General features: G+C 42.4%; 1 protein-coding gene across 1 annotated transcript in view; it reads right to left on the reverse strand.

The window, feature by feature from the left end:
* The window catches only part of Gprin3 (GPRIN family member 3), a 94718-nt gene extending 80765 nt beyond the window's left edge, over positions 1–13953 (reverse strand). Inside the window, exon 1 of the mRNA XM_052173833.1 lies at positions 13599–13953. The gene's annotated coding sequence lies outside the window, so the exon portion shown is untranslated. The remainder of the gene's footprint in view (positions 1–13598) is intronic.
* Between the last annotated feature and the right edge of the window lie 1887 nt (positions 13954–15840).

The raw sequence follows: 15840 nt of genomic DNA on the forward strand, positions 1-15840 counted from the left end.
ACACACACACACACACACCAAGAAATGAGCTGAGGAACTGGGAACCTGGTTTATTGCCAAAATAGTTCGTACTTAAAAAGCTCTCCATAGAAGGGAACGGTGGCACAGACTTATAACCATAGCACTCAGTATGCTGAGGCAGGGAAAATGCAGTAAATTCTGTACAGTCTTGGCTACAAAGGAAGCCTAAGACCAGCTTGGGTACATAGTAAGCCTTTTCTCAAAAATATTCAACCAACCAACCAATCAACACACCCAAACTACCAGACTTTACTAGTTCTTTCTTTAAAATATTTTCCAACATCATACTATTTTCAGTCATGCTTATTAACTATAAAATATAACTTTAAAAATTTGGAAACAAGTCCAATTAATTGGGTATATCACAGTGTGTGTCCAGTATAAGTAAACTAATTCTGCTGTGGCTGCTTTGTTTTCTTTGTCTAAATGCTTACGGTTTTACTTTCTTTGTTAGGGTTTTACTCCCGAGAGGCAGGATCTTCTTTTTATTTTACACTCTCCACACTGGCACGTAAGTAAGTCCTTACTGAACATAAGTTGAATCAGTTAAGTACAAAACTTGGCTTCCTGTTGTTCACAGAAGAGAGCAGCAGTGTGCATGTTGCCGGCAACCACAGCGACCTGAGTCTGCTCCTGCTCTTCTCGCTACTGCTCAGAAACTCTAGCAGGAAACCACAGCTATTTCCCCCTCACCAATTCAAATCACAGGAATTGCCAGCGCACTTAAAGCAGCTGTGACACAACACACATGCTCCTGAAAATGTATGGTGGTGCTCAGAAGCCTTGAAACATTCAACAATGCTTTCTGAGGGCAAATTTCCAAGGAAAATACATTCCTAATAATTGTTACGCTACTAATCATTTATTTAGGGGTAATTTACGTGAACAAACACTCAAATACTACTTGAACCTAGTTCCTATCTCTAAGTAGCTGATTTTCAAAATTCCAAGAAAACAACATGCTAAACATCCAGATCTGACTCAGATTTATAAAAAATCTCCAAGTGAATAAAAGCATACTACCTTTTACCCCCCTAAGTCAGTACTCATTTCTGCCTTTGTGTCTAAAGTAGCTTCAGAGTCTCTGTGTCTAGCTATGAAAATAGAGCTCCTTTGTCTAAGCTCATAATACTGCCCTTTAGAACACACCTTGAAGTTTGTGATAGGAGTCTCTGCAGTGCAAGTTATCAATGAAGGAACTTCCTACCTAAGATCTCTAAGCATCCAGGAAGGACAAAGAAAGGATTATGGCAAAAGGCCAATGTTTTCAAGAGCTTTTTATTTAGTATGAATGGCATATGGTCACACTCCCAGAAGGCTGCAGACAGCAGCAAAGAGTTTGTTTCAGCTTTCCTGTGTCCCTATTACCTAAAGGACTGGTTTCAACCCTCCTAATGCTGTGACCCTTTAAAATGGTTCCTCATGTTGTGGCGACCCCATCCCACAAAATTATTTTCATTGCTACTTAATCACTGTAATTGTGCTACTGTTATGAATTGTAATGTAAACATTTGTGTTTTCTGGTGGTCTTCAGTGAGCCCCGTGAAAGGGTCACTTGACCCACACAGGTTAGAAAATGCTGCCTAGACATGAAAGTGCCGTGGGGCATCTCCATACATACAAATCCACCTATAAGTGAATGAAAGCAAGCTTGCTGCTGAGCAGAAGGGTCTATGTAAGAAGGGGTTATATTGGAAAACGTGGCAAGGGCACTTTAACATCAGGAACCTGAAGCAAGGCTAAAGAAGAACCATGGAGGGTCGACCAGGGAAAAGAAAACAGGCATTGGAGCTAAGATCCCCAGGAGGAGCTGAATGGACACTGGGTCGCAAGGCTCACATTGTGGCCTCCTCAGCCATGTCCATATTTCTGTCCAAGTTGCATTGATCTTCTCATATGTGCTACTTATCTAAATCAATTTTAGTCAATATTTTTATTAAGTAGACTTTAGCTGCTGATCTGTTTAAATAGATCAGCCTCCACATAAGGAATATTAGCTGTGAAATCACCTCTCTTTCCTTCCAGCCACATATTTTTATTTTTGTTTTGTTTTTGTTTTTTGTTTTTTTCAAGACAGTTTTCTTTGTGTAGCCCTGGCTGTCCTGGAACTCACTCTGTAGACCAGGCTGGCCTCGAACTCAGAAATCTGCCTGCCTCTGCCTCCCAGAGTGCTGGGATTACAGGTATGCCCCACCACCGCCCGGCCCAGCCACATATTTTTAAAAGAGATACTCATACTTCCATAACTGTTACACTAAGAAGTATACTCATGCCAACTAAGTTTGTGTCACAGGTCACTCTTGAAGCCTCCAGACATAGCAGAGCACAGTCTTCTGCTACCACCTCCTGGAATAGAAAAGGTTTTGACTTATAAGAGTGGTGAAGGACTGACCACCAGAGGGTGAGGGGAAGGACAAAACCACCCCAGAAGAGAATTCCTTCAATTTCTTCCTTATTCCTTCAATTTCCTGGGAAAATATCAGTGATGTTTAAAATTCGTTTATTTTCATCTTCGCAGTTGACAGAGCTCGGTATGTATCACCTCACGACTGCACCAGAACCGCCGTTTGGGCGGGCTTGTTGAAGTAGCTCACTGAATGTGTCAGGCCATGGCTCGGTAATGAGTGCCACCAAGAGCGATAAGGAAGACCTCAGCGTTGCTTGCCACTGGAGTTTAAAGACTGTTGTCAGCCTCCTGTGCAAAAAATGTTCAGTCTTCAGTTTCACATAGAATACTAGGCTAGAAGCTATCATAGGCCATTGCTTAATGTTTCTGAGTAATGAACGTCTAACATTAAAACATCAACCTCGGAAACACCAGTTCTATAAATAGTTCCCGAGTCCAAAGTCCACAGCAAGTTCAACAGTGACACAGGCCTGGCTTTTTCTTGCTGTTCATGTGGGTGTTCACGTGCTTGCGCACATGTGTACACTGCCCGTGCACGTGACATGAGGGACTGCACTTAGTTCTGCTTTTGAGAAACAAAGAAATGCTGTTTGCTGAACATATGTGTTACCTGGATATTCTGATAAAGTCATGTTTGCAGGATTTATTACCTATACAATGATTTATGGACTTAAAAGGCTCTTCCTTGAGCTTACCCATTGACTCAAAACCATATTTCATGATGATTTCAGAAGTTATCCTATTTATTTTAAAAGTGACATGAAAAGAAATCCAGCTTGAAAGAAAGCTGTTTATAAAATCCGGCTTAGTCCTTCCTATTGATAATTTCTGAGGGACACTGTGACATGGCTTTGGAAAGCACACAGCTTTGTGACTGCGTGACTGAATGTAAAAAGCTTCCTCCAGTAGTGTGTGGAACCTCTTTCCTCATTTTGAAATTTGAGGTTTCCTGAGAAAGGGGTTCAGCAGAGTACCATTGACAGGAAATCTGAAAACATTTTGAGGGTTGTATGAGCTGCAGTCTGTTGTCTCCCTCATATTTTAATAAGTAGATGGTTGGGTCTCAGTGGGAGAGGATCTGCCTAGGCCTGCTGGGACCAGATGTCCCAGGGTGGGGTGGTACACAAGAAGGGGGGCTCCCCCTTCTCTGAGAAGAAGAGGAGGGGCAATGGGGAGAGGGATTTGTTAGCCTGAAAGTGGGAAGAGAGGAGTGCAGGGGGCCTTGACAGGGGGTGTAAACTGAACTAAAAAATAGGGGAAAAAGTGAAAAACAAAACGTAGATAGTCAAAATGTAACACACCAGAGTTCTCCTACTGCCTGGAGCCAGCTCTGCAGAGTGCCTGCAAGGTTCCTTTCACCCCTGGTCCCTCCTCACTCCATCTCACATCTCCCCCACAGGACTAATTGCTCCTTCACTACAGACTGGCACCCTGCCCTTTAACCTCCTCTCCTGCCACAGGGGTGATAAGGCCAGGCACATCCCTCCTAGTTTAGGTTCAAAACAGAATCAGTCACCCTGGGAAAGTCCCAGAGGTCAGTGGCAAGCATTATCACTTCCTTTACCGTGGTTGTTGACTTGTAGAGGAGGCCCACAAAAAAGGAGGAGCAGCACCAAAAGGGTGGTTGGGGGTTGGGGAAGGGAGTGGATCTGGGACATTAAGGAGCAGCAATTTGAAGCTGGTTGTCTATGTCTCCAGCATTCTGGCAGGGAGCCCCAGTAATGGGGTTCTAAGGTGGAGATTATTTCCTAGTCTTAAAAACCATCCAAACCAACAGTCTAGCAATGGTTTGTCAGAATAATGAGACTTCTCTAATGTCTGTTATATTATTTATAACATTAGCATCTCGATAATGAAATGAATTCTGCAATAACATCGCTCTTGCTTCTCTTACTTCTAGTTATTTTCTTGAAATTTCACTAAGGCTGTGACAAATTCACACCAGAGAGATTTTTTGTGCAATAGCCAGCCATCAGCAGAAAGAAACTGGAAGGGTGCTTTTGCATCTGTCTCATTGTTCTCACTTGGCCCTCTTTCTTGATTTCTACTTTTTAGGTTGACCTACCAGGGAAGAAAGGAACCAACATGTAGATGAGGCCAACATGCAGCCAAACTGACTATGCACAGATGCAAACTTTAATTACTGGTGCCTACAGGAAGGAAGCGATATGAGGAGACAGAGGAGGGATGCTTTCTGTCAGGCTGTAAGAGGAATTCCTGAGATCTCGGCCAGGAAAATGGTCCATGGTAATGTTGGCAAATCATATAATCAATTATCAATAGTAGTATTCCAGGAGTCTGGGGGAATTACTTAAATGCTTAGACTATTTCTGTCAACTCTAGATCCCTAGCAGACAGTGCGGACTCAGTATGCTTTGACTAGTGACCTAAGGAATTGTATTTCCTCCAATCAGAGTCTTCCCTAGCCACATTTTAATAGCCAGCTCCAGAATAATTCCAGCAATGCTTTTCTTTAATATATAAAGCAGAAGAAGATGACACATTCTTAGTTCATCCCTCCTTACATTTTTACTCCTAGAAGCCCTCCGCTCAGAAATCATAAAACCCACAGTGACAGTCTTTTAGTCAGCCATTATTGCAGTTTCAAATATTAAAAAGAATCACTTGGAGGTCTAGAGATCATTTTTTTCACCAAATATTACTTTTTGTATTACTTCTTATTAAGAAAAAATAACCCTCTCTGAAAAATTTTGTCACTCATGATTGTCTACTTGTTATCAATACATCTCAGAGAGCTTGGCACCTTCATTTGCATGCTTCTTATGGCCCAAGGAAATGCGATTTCTCCAGAGAGCCCAGAGTGGATATAGTATTGTGACCTCTATTCCCTTCAAATGATTCTATTCTCAGCACTGTGTTTTTCGCATGAAGCTGCCGAGGAACCAGCACTTTTAGGATTAATAATTAGATGAGAAGATGTTTTTAGAAGTAAGGTAGGAGGCCTGGTGTGGGGGAGGCTTGCAAAGTGTTCACAAGAAAGTCAAGTTAAGAAAGGATGAGACCTATTGAGGTAGCTTTTGCTACTTAAATATTGGCCTGAGATTAGCATCCTGTTGTCTCAAAGAGGTGCATTTTACTCAGGAAACAAAGCCCTAGGTTTGATTCCCATTACCACAGAACATCTCGTCATGGTAGTGTATACATTTCCCCAACACTGCATGTAGAGGCAGGATGGTCAGAAGTTCAAGGTCATCTCCAACTACACAGCTGGTTAGAGAGCAGCCTGAGATACAGAAAACCCCTTCTTAAAAACAAGCAAACAGAATAAGCAGAAGGGCATTTGTCTTTCTGTGCAACACAAACTCATCAATGCTGACAAAAGTCACCTCATCTTTATACATATCAGTAGCACAATTCTGCCATCCAGTGTCAACTGCATTAGTGATGAGCTTTGGAGAAGAGCTGTACGCACAACTACATATCATCGTAGAGAGCATATTTTAGTCTTCAAGACCCAGTCAGGAACTTAGATATGTGCCCATGCTACTCTTGGGAGTTTAACTCCAACACCCCTACTCAAAAGACTAGGACCGGCTTTCAGAAGGCTATGCAAATATGGCATATAAACATATAATGCATTTAAAATTATGTAAAGCAATTCAAGATAAAATCTGAGACTTGGCTCTTTTCAGAAGAAGAAAAGATAGTTACTGTAAAAACTGATAATGATTTCAATTTTAAGACAGTTAAAACAAAGCAAGCAAGCAACCACATGAAAAAAAGAAAGCTCTGTTAGTAATAGACTAGGTCAACTCAATTTGCATTCATTAAGCTTTTATATAATCTACATATTTTGAAGATGGAAACTTTTTAAGCTTACCAGTTCATGGTAGTTAGCTGTATGTAGGATAATTATCTTTCTGCTCTGTTGAGACATGGAATTTTTGTCCTATGGTACGCTAGGTACATTCAGTACAAAGTTCTAAGAGCTGTACCTATGAGTTCTAAGTAATTTCAGAATAAAGTGGAGGGGTTAAATACAAGTGACTTATAGAAAACTTCAAGGTCAGAAAGACAGTAGGTGGACGTGGAGACTGTAATAAAGCTACAGTGCATGCATCTGTTTTGTGCCAGTCCAGAGACTATGGGCCAGCATTTCGTGATTTTATAATAGATCTCAACCTTGACAAAAAGCAAATACCTTGACTGTGGGCTACGATGCTTTTGCTGGGTTGCAGACTGAAGGGTTTCAGTTTCTAAGCTGGTTAACTATGTCCCCAAGCCTTAGACCCATGAAGTGGAGATCTCGGGAATGCTTTCTTCTGTTCTGAGAATCTGAGAAGAAATCATGGACAGGTGGTGGGGATTGCAAAGCCATTTGGCACTTTTGCTCAGAGCTCAGCATCTATCTGCCTAACTGACAGATGTATCTTCTCTGACTTTCAGATTGTCTGAAACCAGTATCTAACTATTTACTTCATTTGATTATCATTTTTAAGGGGAAATAATTTATAGAAGAGTTTTCTAAAGGGCATGCTCCAATAATGATGCACTAAGCATATGTTCAAACAGTCACACTATAGATTCAACTATGTCATACCCAGTGCTGAAGAATCAAGGGGGATTTGTGGGAATAGCCAAGCATCAACCTATGACTGTGCACACTGAGAAACTGACTTGGAGGAAATGAGCATTTATATATAAAAGCTGCACAGCAAAGACAAAGACCAAATTTGAACCAAGTAGAACTCACGATAAACAGCACGTGCAATTTTGAACAATTTATAAAAGCTTATCATGGGAAAGCACATTCTCATCGTAGGCTCACACAGAATGAGAACAACTAGAAATGCTTGTTTTATTCAGTATCTCTCTTCTACAGGGCCACCATTCAGAATGAAAATCTGGAATCAATGCCAAATTCTGCAGTGTGGCAAATTTGTATAGTGTACTCACTAAGATCAGGGTATGGGCAGAGCTAGTTACCACTTCAGAAATCAATGGTCCACAAGTACAGAAACAAATGTGTTCTGATTATGCAGAAAATAGAGTTAACACAAGCACTCTATTCCCTTAAGGATTGCATTTAAGCTAAGTTGTATACACTATAAAAAATTCCCATTGACACAATATGACTTCTTAACATTTAGTCTATTCATAATCAGTAACCCTGAAAAAATAATAAAGAATATATCAACATCTTGTGCCTCACAAACCAGATTTCCCACTTCGATGGTTTGTTTGCAATTCATGCTTAGAATATATTCTCTGAATCTTCCATTCTCTTTATAAAATTGTTAAATGCAACTGTGAATTTTGAAGGAGGCTTGGAGTTCTGATAGCTGCTACTAAATCAACAACACCAGGTCCAAGAGATACCTGTGGCTTAGACTTCTTCTGCTATCTTTCAAATGGATTTCTGGGTTCTGAAAGTGTCATGGCTGGGAATCCTGCCTATGGCAAACTTCCTAGCAGTAGCAAGCATGATATGCATCCTCTTTAGGATTCAGGAATTAAGCATTCCAAACAGAAGCTCTAGATTATCCAGCTGGTCTACATAGTTTTATTGGCACCTCAGATCATAATGACCAAGGTGGTCTGCAGTATACTCAGCTGGGGCCACACAATGTGTATAGTATACAGATTCTCCCCATTTCTTCCATTTTCTCCCAAGGTTTCATTCTGAATTGTAGTTCAGCAGGAGACAAATAATGAATAAAACACAGAGATATTTTTCATTGTTCATCTTCCATTTTACCTTATAATAAGAAAGTTGGACTTAAGTTCATTCTCAATTTTAAAGGAAAAATGACATAATTAGGCTCTTCTCCTTCCTCCAAGAAGGGGACTCTAACAGTACACACACAACGCGTGTCTCCCCGACTTCCCTGTCAGCCTCACCCTGTGCCTGGGCTCGAATGTGACTGAAAAAAAAAACCCACTAACTTCACAGACCCCCTTTGCAGCTTTATAATTCTCCAAAATCTTTTGGAATATACACATACACATACAAACACATATACAGAGATTTCTAAGCTCCACCTCTGGATTTGGTATTAGGAACCAAAGGGTCATTTCACTTAGCCCTCATGCCATGGGTCAGCTATTACTATCTACAATTAATGGTCTGAGCTTAAGTTATGATGGGCTTCAAGATAAGGCAATTTAATGACAAGCTTGAACACTGGAGTGATATCACTGTGTTGCTGACTCTAACATATGCCCAGTGAAAAAGTTGTGAGTGGTTTTCTCACTGGGATTCGGTACACTAAGTCATTTAAACTGTATGATTATATATACATTTCCTCATGAAATTCAAGAATGCCTTTTCAAGTCAAATGCAGCCTTCAATATTATCATCCTAAACCTAACTTGAATGTTTAACTTGATGGCTTATTCCTAATCTAAACACTCTACTATAGGAAAGAAAGATGAGCATGCTGTCCAGAATGGAATAGGAAAACCCTAAGTTTTTATATTTGACTCCAAATCAATGAATTCCTGCTGCTGAGTCTGTGGCCTGGCACTGTTATTCTGAATAAAGGCACAGCATTATTCAGAAGGGCTCAATACTACAGTGTGGTTTTATTCCAGAGCAGAGACAGCAAGAGCTTGGAGAAATTCAAAGAGTTTTCAGAGGCTCAAAACCTTTTTACTCTGACTTTTCTCCCAGGATAAGCAGTAGGCCACCTACAGCAGAACATGCAGATGATCACAGCTTTTTAATTTTTAATCTTTATTGCACTTCATTGATTAATTGATTGATTGATTGACTGGTTAAGTATGTGGAGGAGGCAGGGTGGACTCTCTGGAGGTTCTCTCCTTCTAGCACGTGAAATAAAACCCAGATCATGAGGCTTAGCATCAAGGGCTTTTATCCACTGAGCCATTTGGCCAAACCAAGAAGTTCACACAAACATATCTAAACATTACACTAAAATGACAGTGAAAACACAAAACAACCAAAGGAAAGAAAATCCAGCCTATGCTGTGCTTCTGTTTGGTGCTTGTGGATGCTAAGTGCTGGTGCCTGGCCTGGGATTCGGATCCTGATGGGTGCTTGCTTTTTGAACTTGTGACAATCACCTGACCAGCCCCTGCCCCTCTGTTCCAGTGATTCTAGCTGTGTTCTGAGAAGTGAGTCACGCTACACTGTGGTACATCTTGTCAATAGTCAGTAGTTCAGTTATCATATTCAACTGAGTCCAGGTACAACCAGGAAATGATGGCAATAAGAAAAAAAAATGTCAGGAAAGGACGGAATCATGCTGTCATGGCCATTCTCACTAGATTTTCTTAAAGTAGAAGTATTAAGAAAATAAAAAATTAAACTCAAAATAATCTACAACGTAAAATGTTCTCTATATAGAAGTAGAGAATAAGATAGCAGTTGCAGGGCAGAGAGGGGGAATAGCAAGCTGAAAAGCCAATGGCATACAACCAAAGGAAAGCTCTAGGGCAAACGGCATACACCTGAAGACCTAGGAAGAATAAATTTAACGATCTGGGGCACCACATGAAGCCTGCCTGCTGTTAATAGCAACCTGCAGTATTCCAGAGTTTTGCTAGATTAGTGAGTGCCGCTGTTGCTAGGCAGGGTGGCTTAGGGATGGAAAGCAGAGAGTGAGAAGTGGGTAGCTGGGGTGTGATTCATGAGTGGATGGTTTCTCTGTAGTAAATATCTATTTTCTACCTGTTTACTTACCACCCTGGTCTCACCGCCCACTCAATCCAACCACCATTCACCAATATACTCAAACTCTGTTTCCTTGCTGAAGCTTCTCAGATGAAATGCACACCAAGCACCACCGTGCCTTCTGGATTTCTGTTGACTTACTTAGTTCTGGGTTTTGCCTTTTCAGTGATACAGCTCTGTTGCTCAGAATAGTGTGTAAAAGCCTGTCTGTGGCTCTCTTACTTCAACTGCTGCATCTTGCAAACTGGAAGCCTCTCTATCATCTAAAGCAGTAACACCTAGACTACTCAGGACATGGGCAACAGGAGGCACACACTTACACACCATGGTTCATTATGTATGTACATGCAAACAAACCATTTAATAGTCCCCTGGGCATCATCTGTTCTTGTATGTTAGCTTGCTCTCAGGTATATTTAATAATCAAAATACTGATCACCTGCACTAAACAGATTCCATAGCCATTTGGTATCTGAAAACTGAAATATCCAAGTTTAGAAGGTTACTTACTGATGACTATGGGGTCGATACAACTATATCTTTCACTTAAAAGTTATTGAAAGCTTTCATATGTCCTCTGTGCCCTCTTTGCTCTATTTCCTAGAGTTAATTGTTATTTGTTGATGACATTTGCCTTTTGGAGTAATTTGAGATATTGAAATACTTTGTGTAGTCACTAGTGTCCATACTTTATCCCTGAGTTCTGTTACCATAAAAATAAGATTGGCAAGCTGGATGTGATAGTGCATACCGTATAATCACTGAACTTGAGATGCCGAGGCAGAGGGATTGTGAGTTTAAAGGAAGCTTGTGCCACAGAGCAAGTCCATGTCTCAAAGCAAATGAGTAAAGAGGTAAGAAATACAAGTTAAAAATGAAACCAGGATAGGTTTTCTGAATTTCTCAAAGTCATTTCTATAAACTCAATCCGTCTCCCTCAGTTACTTCACTGCACGCAGAGTAGCCATGGACACTGGGGAGGAAGCATCTGAGGCACAGGAAGTCGTGGCTTACCCAAAGGCCTTTCTCTCTTCTGAGCAGACAATTGCAAATTAAGCTAACTATCAATTTGTACTTCTTCGGAGGAGGATATAATGCGGGTAAGCACAATCGATCTAGAACAGCCTCAATATGAATGGTTTCATTGTCTCTAAACAGAAGGGCTTCCTGAAGGCTGAGGTAGAAGCCATTCTGGACTGAGCTTGGGGATAGACTCTGCTTCCTTCTTTCTCCCCATCTTTTACCTTTATGTACTCACAGGATTGCTTTGCTGGGCCCCTGCTGACTTAAAGCCCTTCCAGCTCCTCTTACCAAGGCAGCAGTTTTCATTGTTCTGGTTCTTGGGAAACTTGCCATGTGCCCTCATCAGACTGGCTTCTGAAGCTCCCCACTTTGGCTGTCACTATCTGTCTCTTCATTAAGTAAGCTTGGACCATGTCTTATTTATTCTTCTATTTCACATCTAAGGGCCATGCCTTGCTCATTGAGATTCATGTTGATTGGCACATAAAGGAAGGAAGTGGGAGCCATGGAGAGCCCCAGTGCAACTGTGGAGAGAAGTATGTCTCCCTCCCGTGTCTGAAGCCAGTATTTTGTCATCCTGATTTCATCCCTGGTAGTTAAAGGCTTCCCTGTAAGTTGCAGATCTGTGACAGAACTCAAACAATGAAGGATAGTGCTATCCAAATACATCTTTGTCTAGTATATTTCAGGCATAATCAAGAAAATTTTAGAAGAACAAATAATTATGCTGGGAAAGTCTTTTCAGGCAACCAAACACTGACATTTTAGTGCATCCTGTTGGAAGCTCACTTTTTCGCCAACCACAGTCTGCCTGATACAGTTGGAATCTCAGCCCTCCATCTTGTGAAGGTGTCATGCTGTGCCCGCCATGCTGTACCCACAACGGTAATTGGTGGTTAGGTGACACTGACACATCACAACAGACAAGGGTGTCTCCTTGAGTTCCTTGGCTGTTTTTGAAACTCCTTTTAATGATTAAACATCTAGACTGGTGATAGCAGTGGTGATTACTACATTGGTTTCCTGTTTACCATCAATACAGTCCCTCCACTAAACACATGCACAAAAGCACACATGTGCACACTCACAGGGCACACAAACTTGACAGAAATCAAACACATTCTCTGCGACTCTGTCAGAGAGCATTATCTCTGCGTACTCTGGCCATTGGAGGACAGCAATAGAGAAGACTTTCTTCTTTGCCCTGTGATTCATGTATCTTTATTCCCACCACTGTTACTCAGTGAAGGCCGGTGGTGAACACGATGGAAAGAAAAGAATAGTTTATAACTGGAAAAATAGGCCCATTCAGGACAAGTATGCTCAAAGCATTATCAAGGTAAAATATGCAGAAGCGCCAACAAGAGCAAACAAAAACCCACGCAAGAGCTGTGTAAATATTTCATGAAGCTAAGCCTTAATCACTCTCTCCCCAAATCTTTCTGGTGGTTGTAAACACTTCAGTTTCTTCCAGTCCTGTCATGACCCAGATTCCATGAAAATAATAAAATGAAAACATAGACCTATGAACAAACTTGTTGTGAAAACGGAAGGAAGCGAACACCTTCATAAAGGTGGCTCCCAGTCGCATGGCTGGCTAAAGCTCCTTTCTTCCCTGCCCCCTCCTCCCCCTTCCAGGCCCTTGCCTTTCCCTCCCCTACTCAGCAGCTCTCACATCATCCCAACCGTGAACTCCCTACATGCCACCAGTGACCTCGCTTAACACCCCTTCAAAAGCCCTTGAACCCTGCTGTGCCTCGGCTGCCTTTCCTCCACCCCAATCTTCTTGCCAGTACCCAAGTCTCTCCTCTCTTTCCTTCCCTTTTACTGTGTACTGGATGAACAGTTCAGGCCTCTTCTATAATGTACCCGGAGAAGGGTTTATCACCTCTAGTGGCTACCTTGATTTAATGTGGTTCCAAAGTTCACCTCTAGACACTGAACGTGCTCTACAACGACTTCCCTTTATCATCCTCAGTCCGACCTTCCTCGTCTCACCCTTCCGACCTCAAGAAGAAATATATATGCAAATGTATTAATAAATACATATACATACACATATAATCGAGTATATTCTATAGGACTAAGTTTTTACCTTACGGCAAATAACCATATGCAAATAATAAAAAGGCACACACACACACACACACACACACACACACACCCTTCTTCGAATATTCGATGTGTGCATATCCTACTGTAGGATTCCCAGTTCAGAAGCATCAAGGGCTTCTCTTTTTTACCCTAGAGCTTAAGGGAGCAATAACCTTGCAGAGAAATACATCACCTGCAGGGCGCATGGCCCTCCTGAGAAACAGGATGGCAGCCTGGGTTGGGGACATAAGCAACAGGCAAACGATCCACAAACAGAACGAGAGACCTAATTCCTCCTTCACCAGCACAGGCACATTGCCAGGCTCCTGTCTCTAAGGCTGGCCACTGGGCCAGGTGGCCGCGGGGGCGGCTCCTTTCAGGCTACAGCTTGCCTACCTGCTCCGGCGGGGTGTCCCCTGCTGGGCCGGTGTCTGTGCTGTAGCAGGGTTTCCAGTGGTTCCCAGCCCTGGCTCCGCCACACCGCTGCTGGGTGACTCAAGCGGTCAGCTAGGAGCCAGCTATGCGCGATCCGGAACTGAGATTACTATTCCAGGAGCTGAGGCGTCGCTGGAGCGGGGCGGAGACCCGCAGCTTCACCGCTCGGCGCGGAGCCAGCAAGGAGGTGGAGTTCACGTGCGGGCAGATCCGCGCCAGCGAGGCGCGCCCCTTCGCGGCCGCCAGGCCCAGCCGCCCAGTCCCGACTGCAGCTCCACCGACAGCCGCCTCCTTGCGAGCTCCGCCCCAGCCAGCCCTCTGGCCCTGCTCAGAGAGCCTAGAGCCCTCAGGGAGCTTAGAGGACTGGCTGGCTGTTCTTCTGGTGCAGGGGAAGCAGTGACAGATGGAAAGTTAAGACTGAGATTAAGGAAAAGGGCTGGGGACCCAGAGCGACTCAGCAGGAAGTCTGGCCCTTACTCTCTCCAGCAAATCACTATACCCACTGTCTCTGTATAGAGTAGGTGGCTCCTCATAAAGTCACGTGCAGTGATATGAAAGCAAGCAGACAACGGGCATTTAATATGTTGTAAAATGGACAATATATTAAGTAATTAGAGTTATCACTGCAAAATGTTCGGGTCCCTCCCCTGCATCACTACCTCCAAGAGTATAGATGGCTTTGGCCTCTCTGAGCTGCTGCTGCAACTCTGTGAAGTCTAGTGAGCCGCTGTAAATGCTGCTAAATAACACCACAAGAACTATTATAACTGAGTATTTGTCTGCAAAATTTGCAGCTATAATTCTCACAACTACTTATTAAGGGGGTGTTACTCCTTGTTTAGAAACTTTGCTTGTAGTAAGCAGCCTGGCTGGCATTCAAACCTCTCCAAGATATAATCTTTCAGCTACTACTCAGGGCTTACTCAGGGATCCTGTTGAGAAGATGTTTGTAGCAGCTTTGGGATCTGAGTTTTTTAACAGATTCCCACCCAGGTCATGCTGAACAGCCTCTGTCACTGGGCTGGGGAGTTTAAATACATTTCTTTGGTGGTGATTGTGAATACTTCCTGAAGGTGGATTAAGACAGATTTTCAGAATTTATATCTTGGCTCTTGAGCAAAGAAGTGGAAAGCAGTTCTCAAGTTTCCCTTTGGTTGGAAGAAAAATGAAAAGGTTGCTAGTGGCCCTAGGTCACCCCTGAAGTAGCTTTCTCAGAAGAGTGGCTGGAGCGAAGGCTGCTGTTTCCAGATTCTTAGCCTCTTAACCAAAGGACTGAAAGTAAGGGCTCATACTGATTTGTAAACAGAACAAGATGTCTTTGTTTGGTGGGAAGTGGCAGTTTGGAGTCCTAGAGGGACCACTAGTTCAGCAGACCACATGAGTAAGAGTACCCAAGCCTAATTATTGTTTGAGACTTCCTTTAGTAGGCTCAGTAGAAGAAAGGTCTGGTTACTAAGGGGCAGGATTTGGGTGGCTATTTTGATTGATAAATAGGTTTTATATTCACTTATTCTACAGATTATCTTTTCCCATAATACACATTATTTCAATCATATACACACTCAGTTAATACATAAGCAAAGTCTTTTCAGCCATGTAAGGTAAGACACAGTGACAGGTCTCGGTGGTCAAGGAGTACATGCGGTCTTTATTCTGCCTTCCGGCTGCACAGAGTGAGTCCTGATGCTTCTGCTCAGATTCTTTCCTCTGCTGATGTTTCAGATTGTTAGAAATTTCCTTCAACTTTAGCACTCCCTGGAAAATCATTCAACAAACGAGTATGGGCAAGGAACACTCCCTATGCAGAGGACATTCAGGGTTATGGCCAGTACAGGACACGGAAGATTTAGACACCAGAGTGATTTTTGGATGCTGTTGGAATTGTATCTTTAGCAACACAAACTTTCTCATACCTCTGTCCTCAATAACACACAGATACAAGAGAAATGAAGCCACTGCAAACGCAAACAAATCAGTGTGCTGGCAATCCAGTCAGAGAGAATAAAGATAAGCCAAAATATCAGACACAATAATAAGTGTTACTGAATGCCTCTTACACTCAAGCCATTTATAGACAGGACCTCGTGGTGTTGTGTAGGATGCAGGATTTAGAAAAAAATGAAAACTTCTAAAGGTTTCAGAGAGAAAGATCAGAGGTGACAGGTGATGACCTAGCATCAGCTAGTGGTACTCTTTGGAGAGT

Source organism: Apodemus sylvaticus, chromosome 2, assembly GCF_947179515.1.
Source record: "Apodemus sylvaticus chromosome 2, mApoSyl1.1, whole genome shotgun sequence".
In the NCBI taxonomy this organism is placed as follows: Eukaryota; Metazoa; Chordata; class Mammalia; order Rodentia; family Muridae; genus Apodemus; species Apodemus sylvaticus.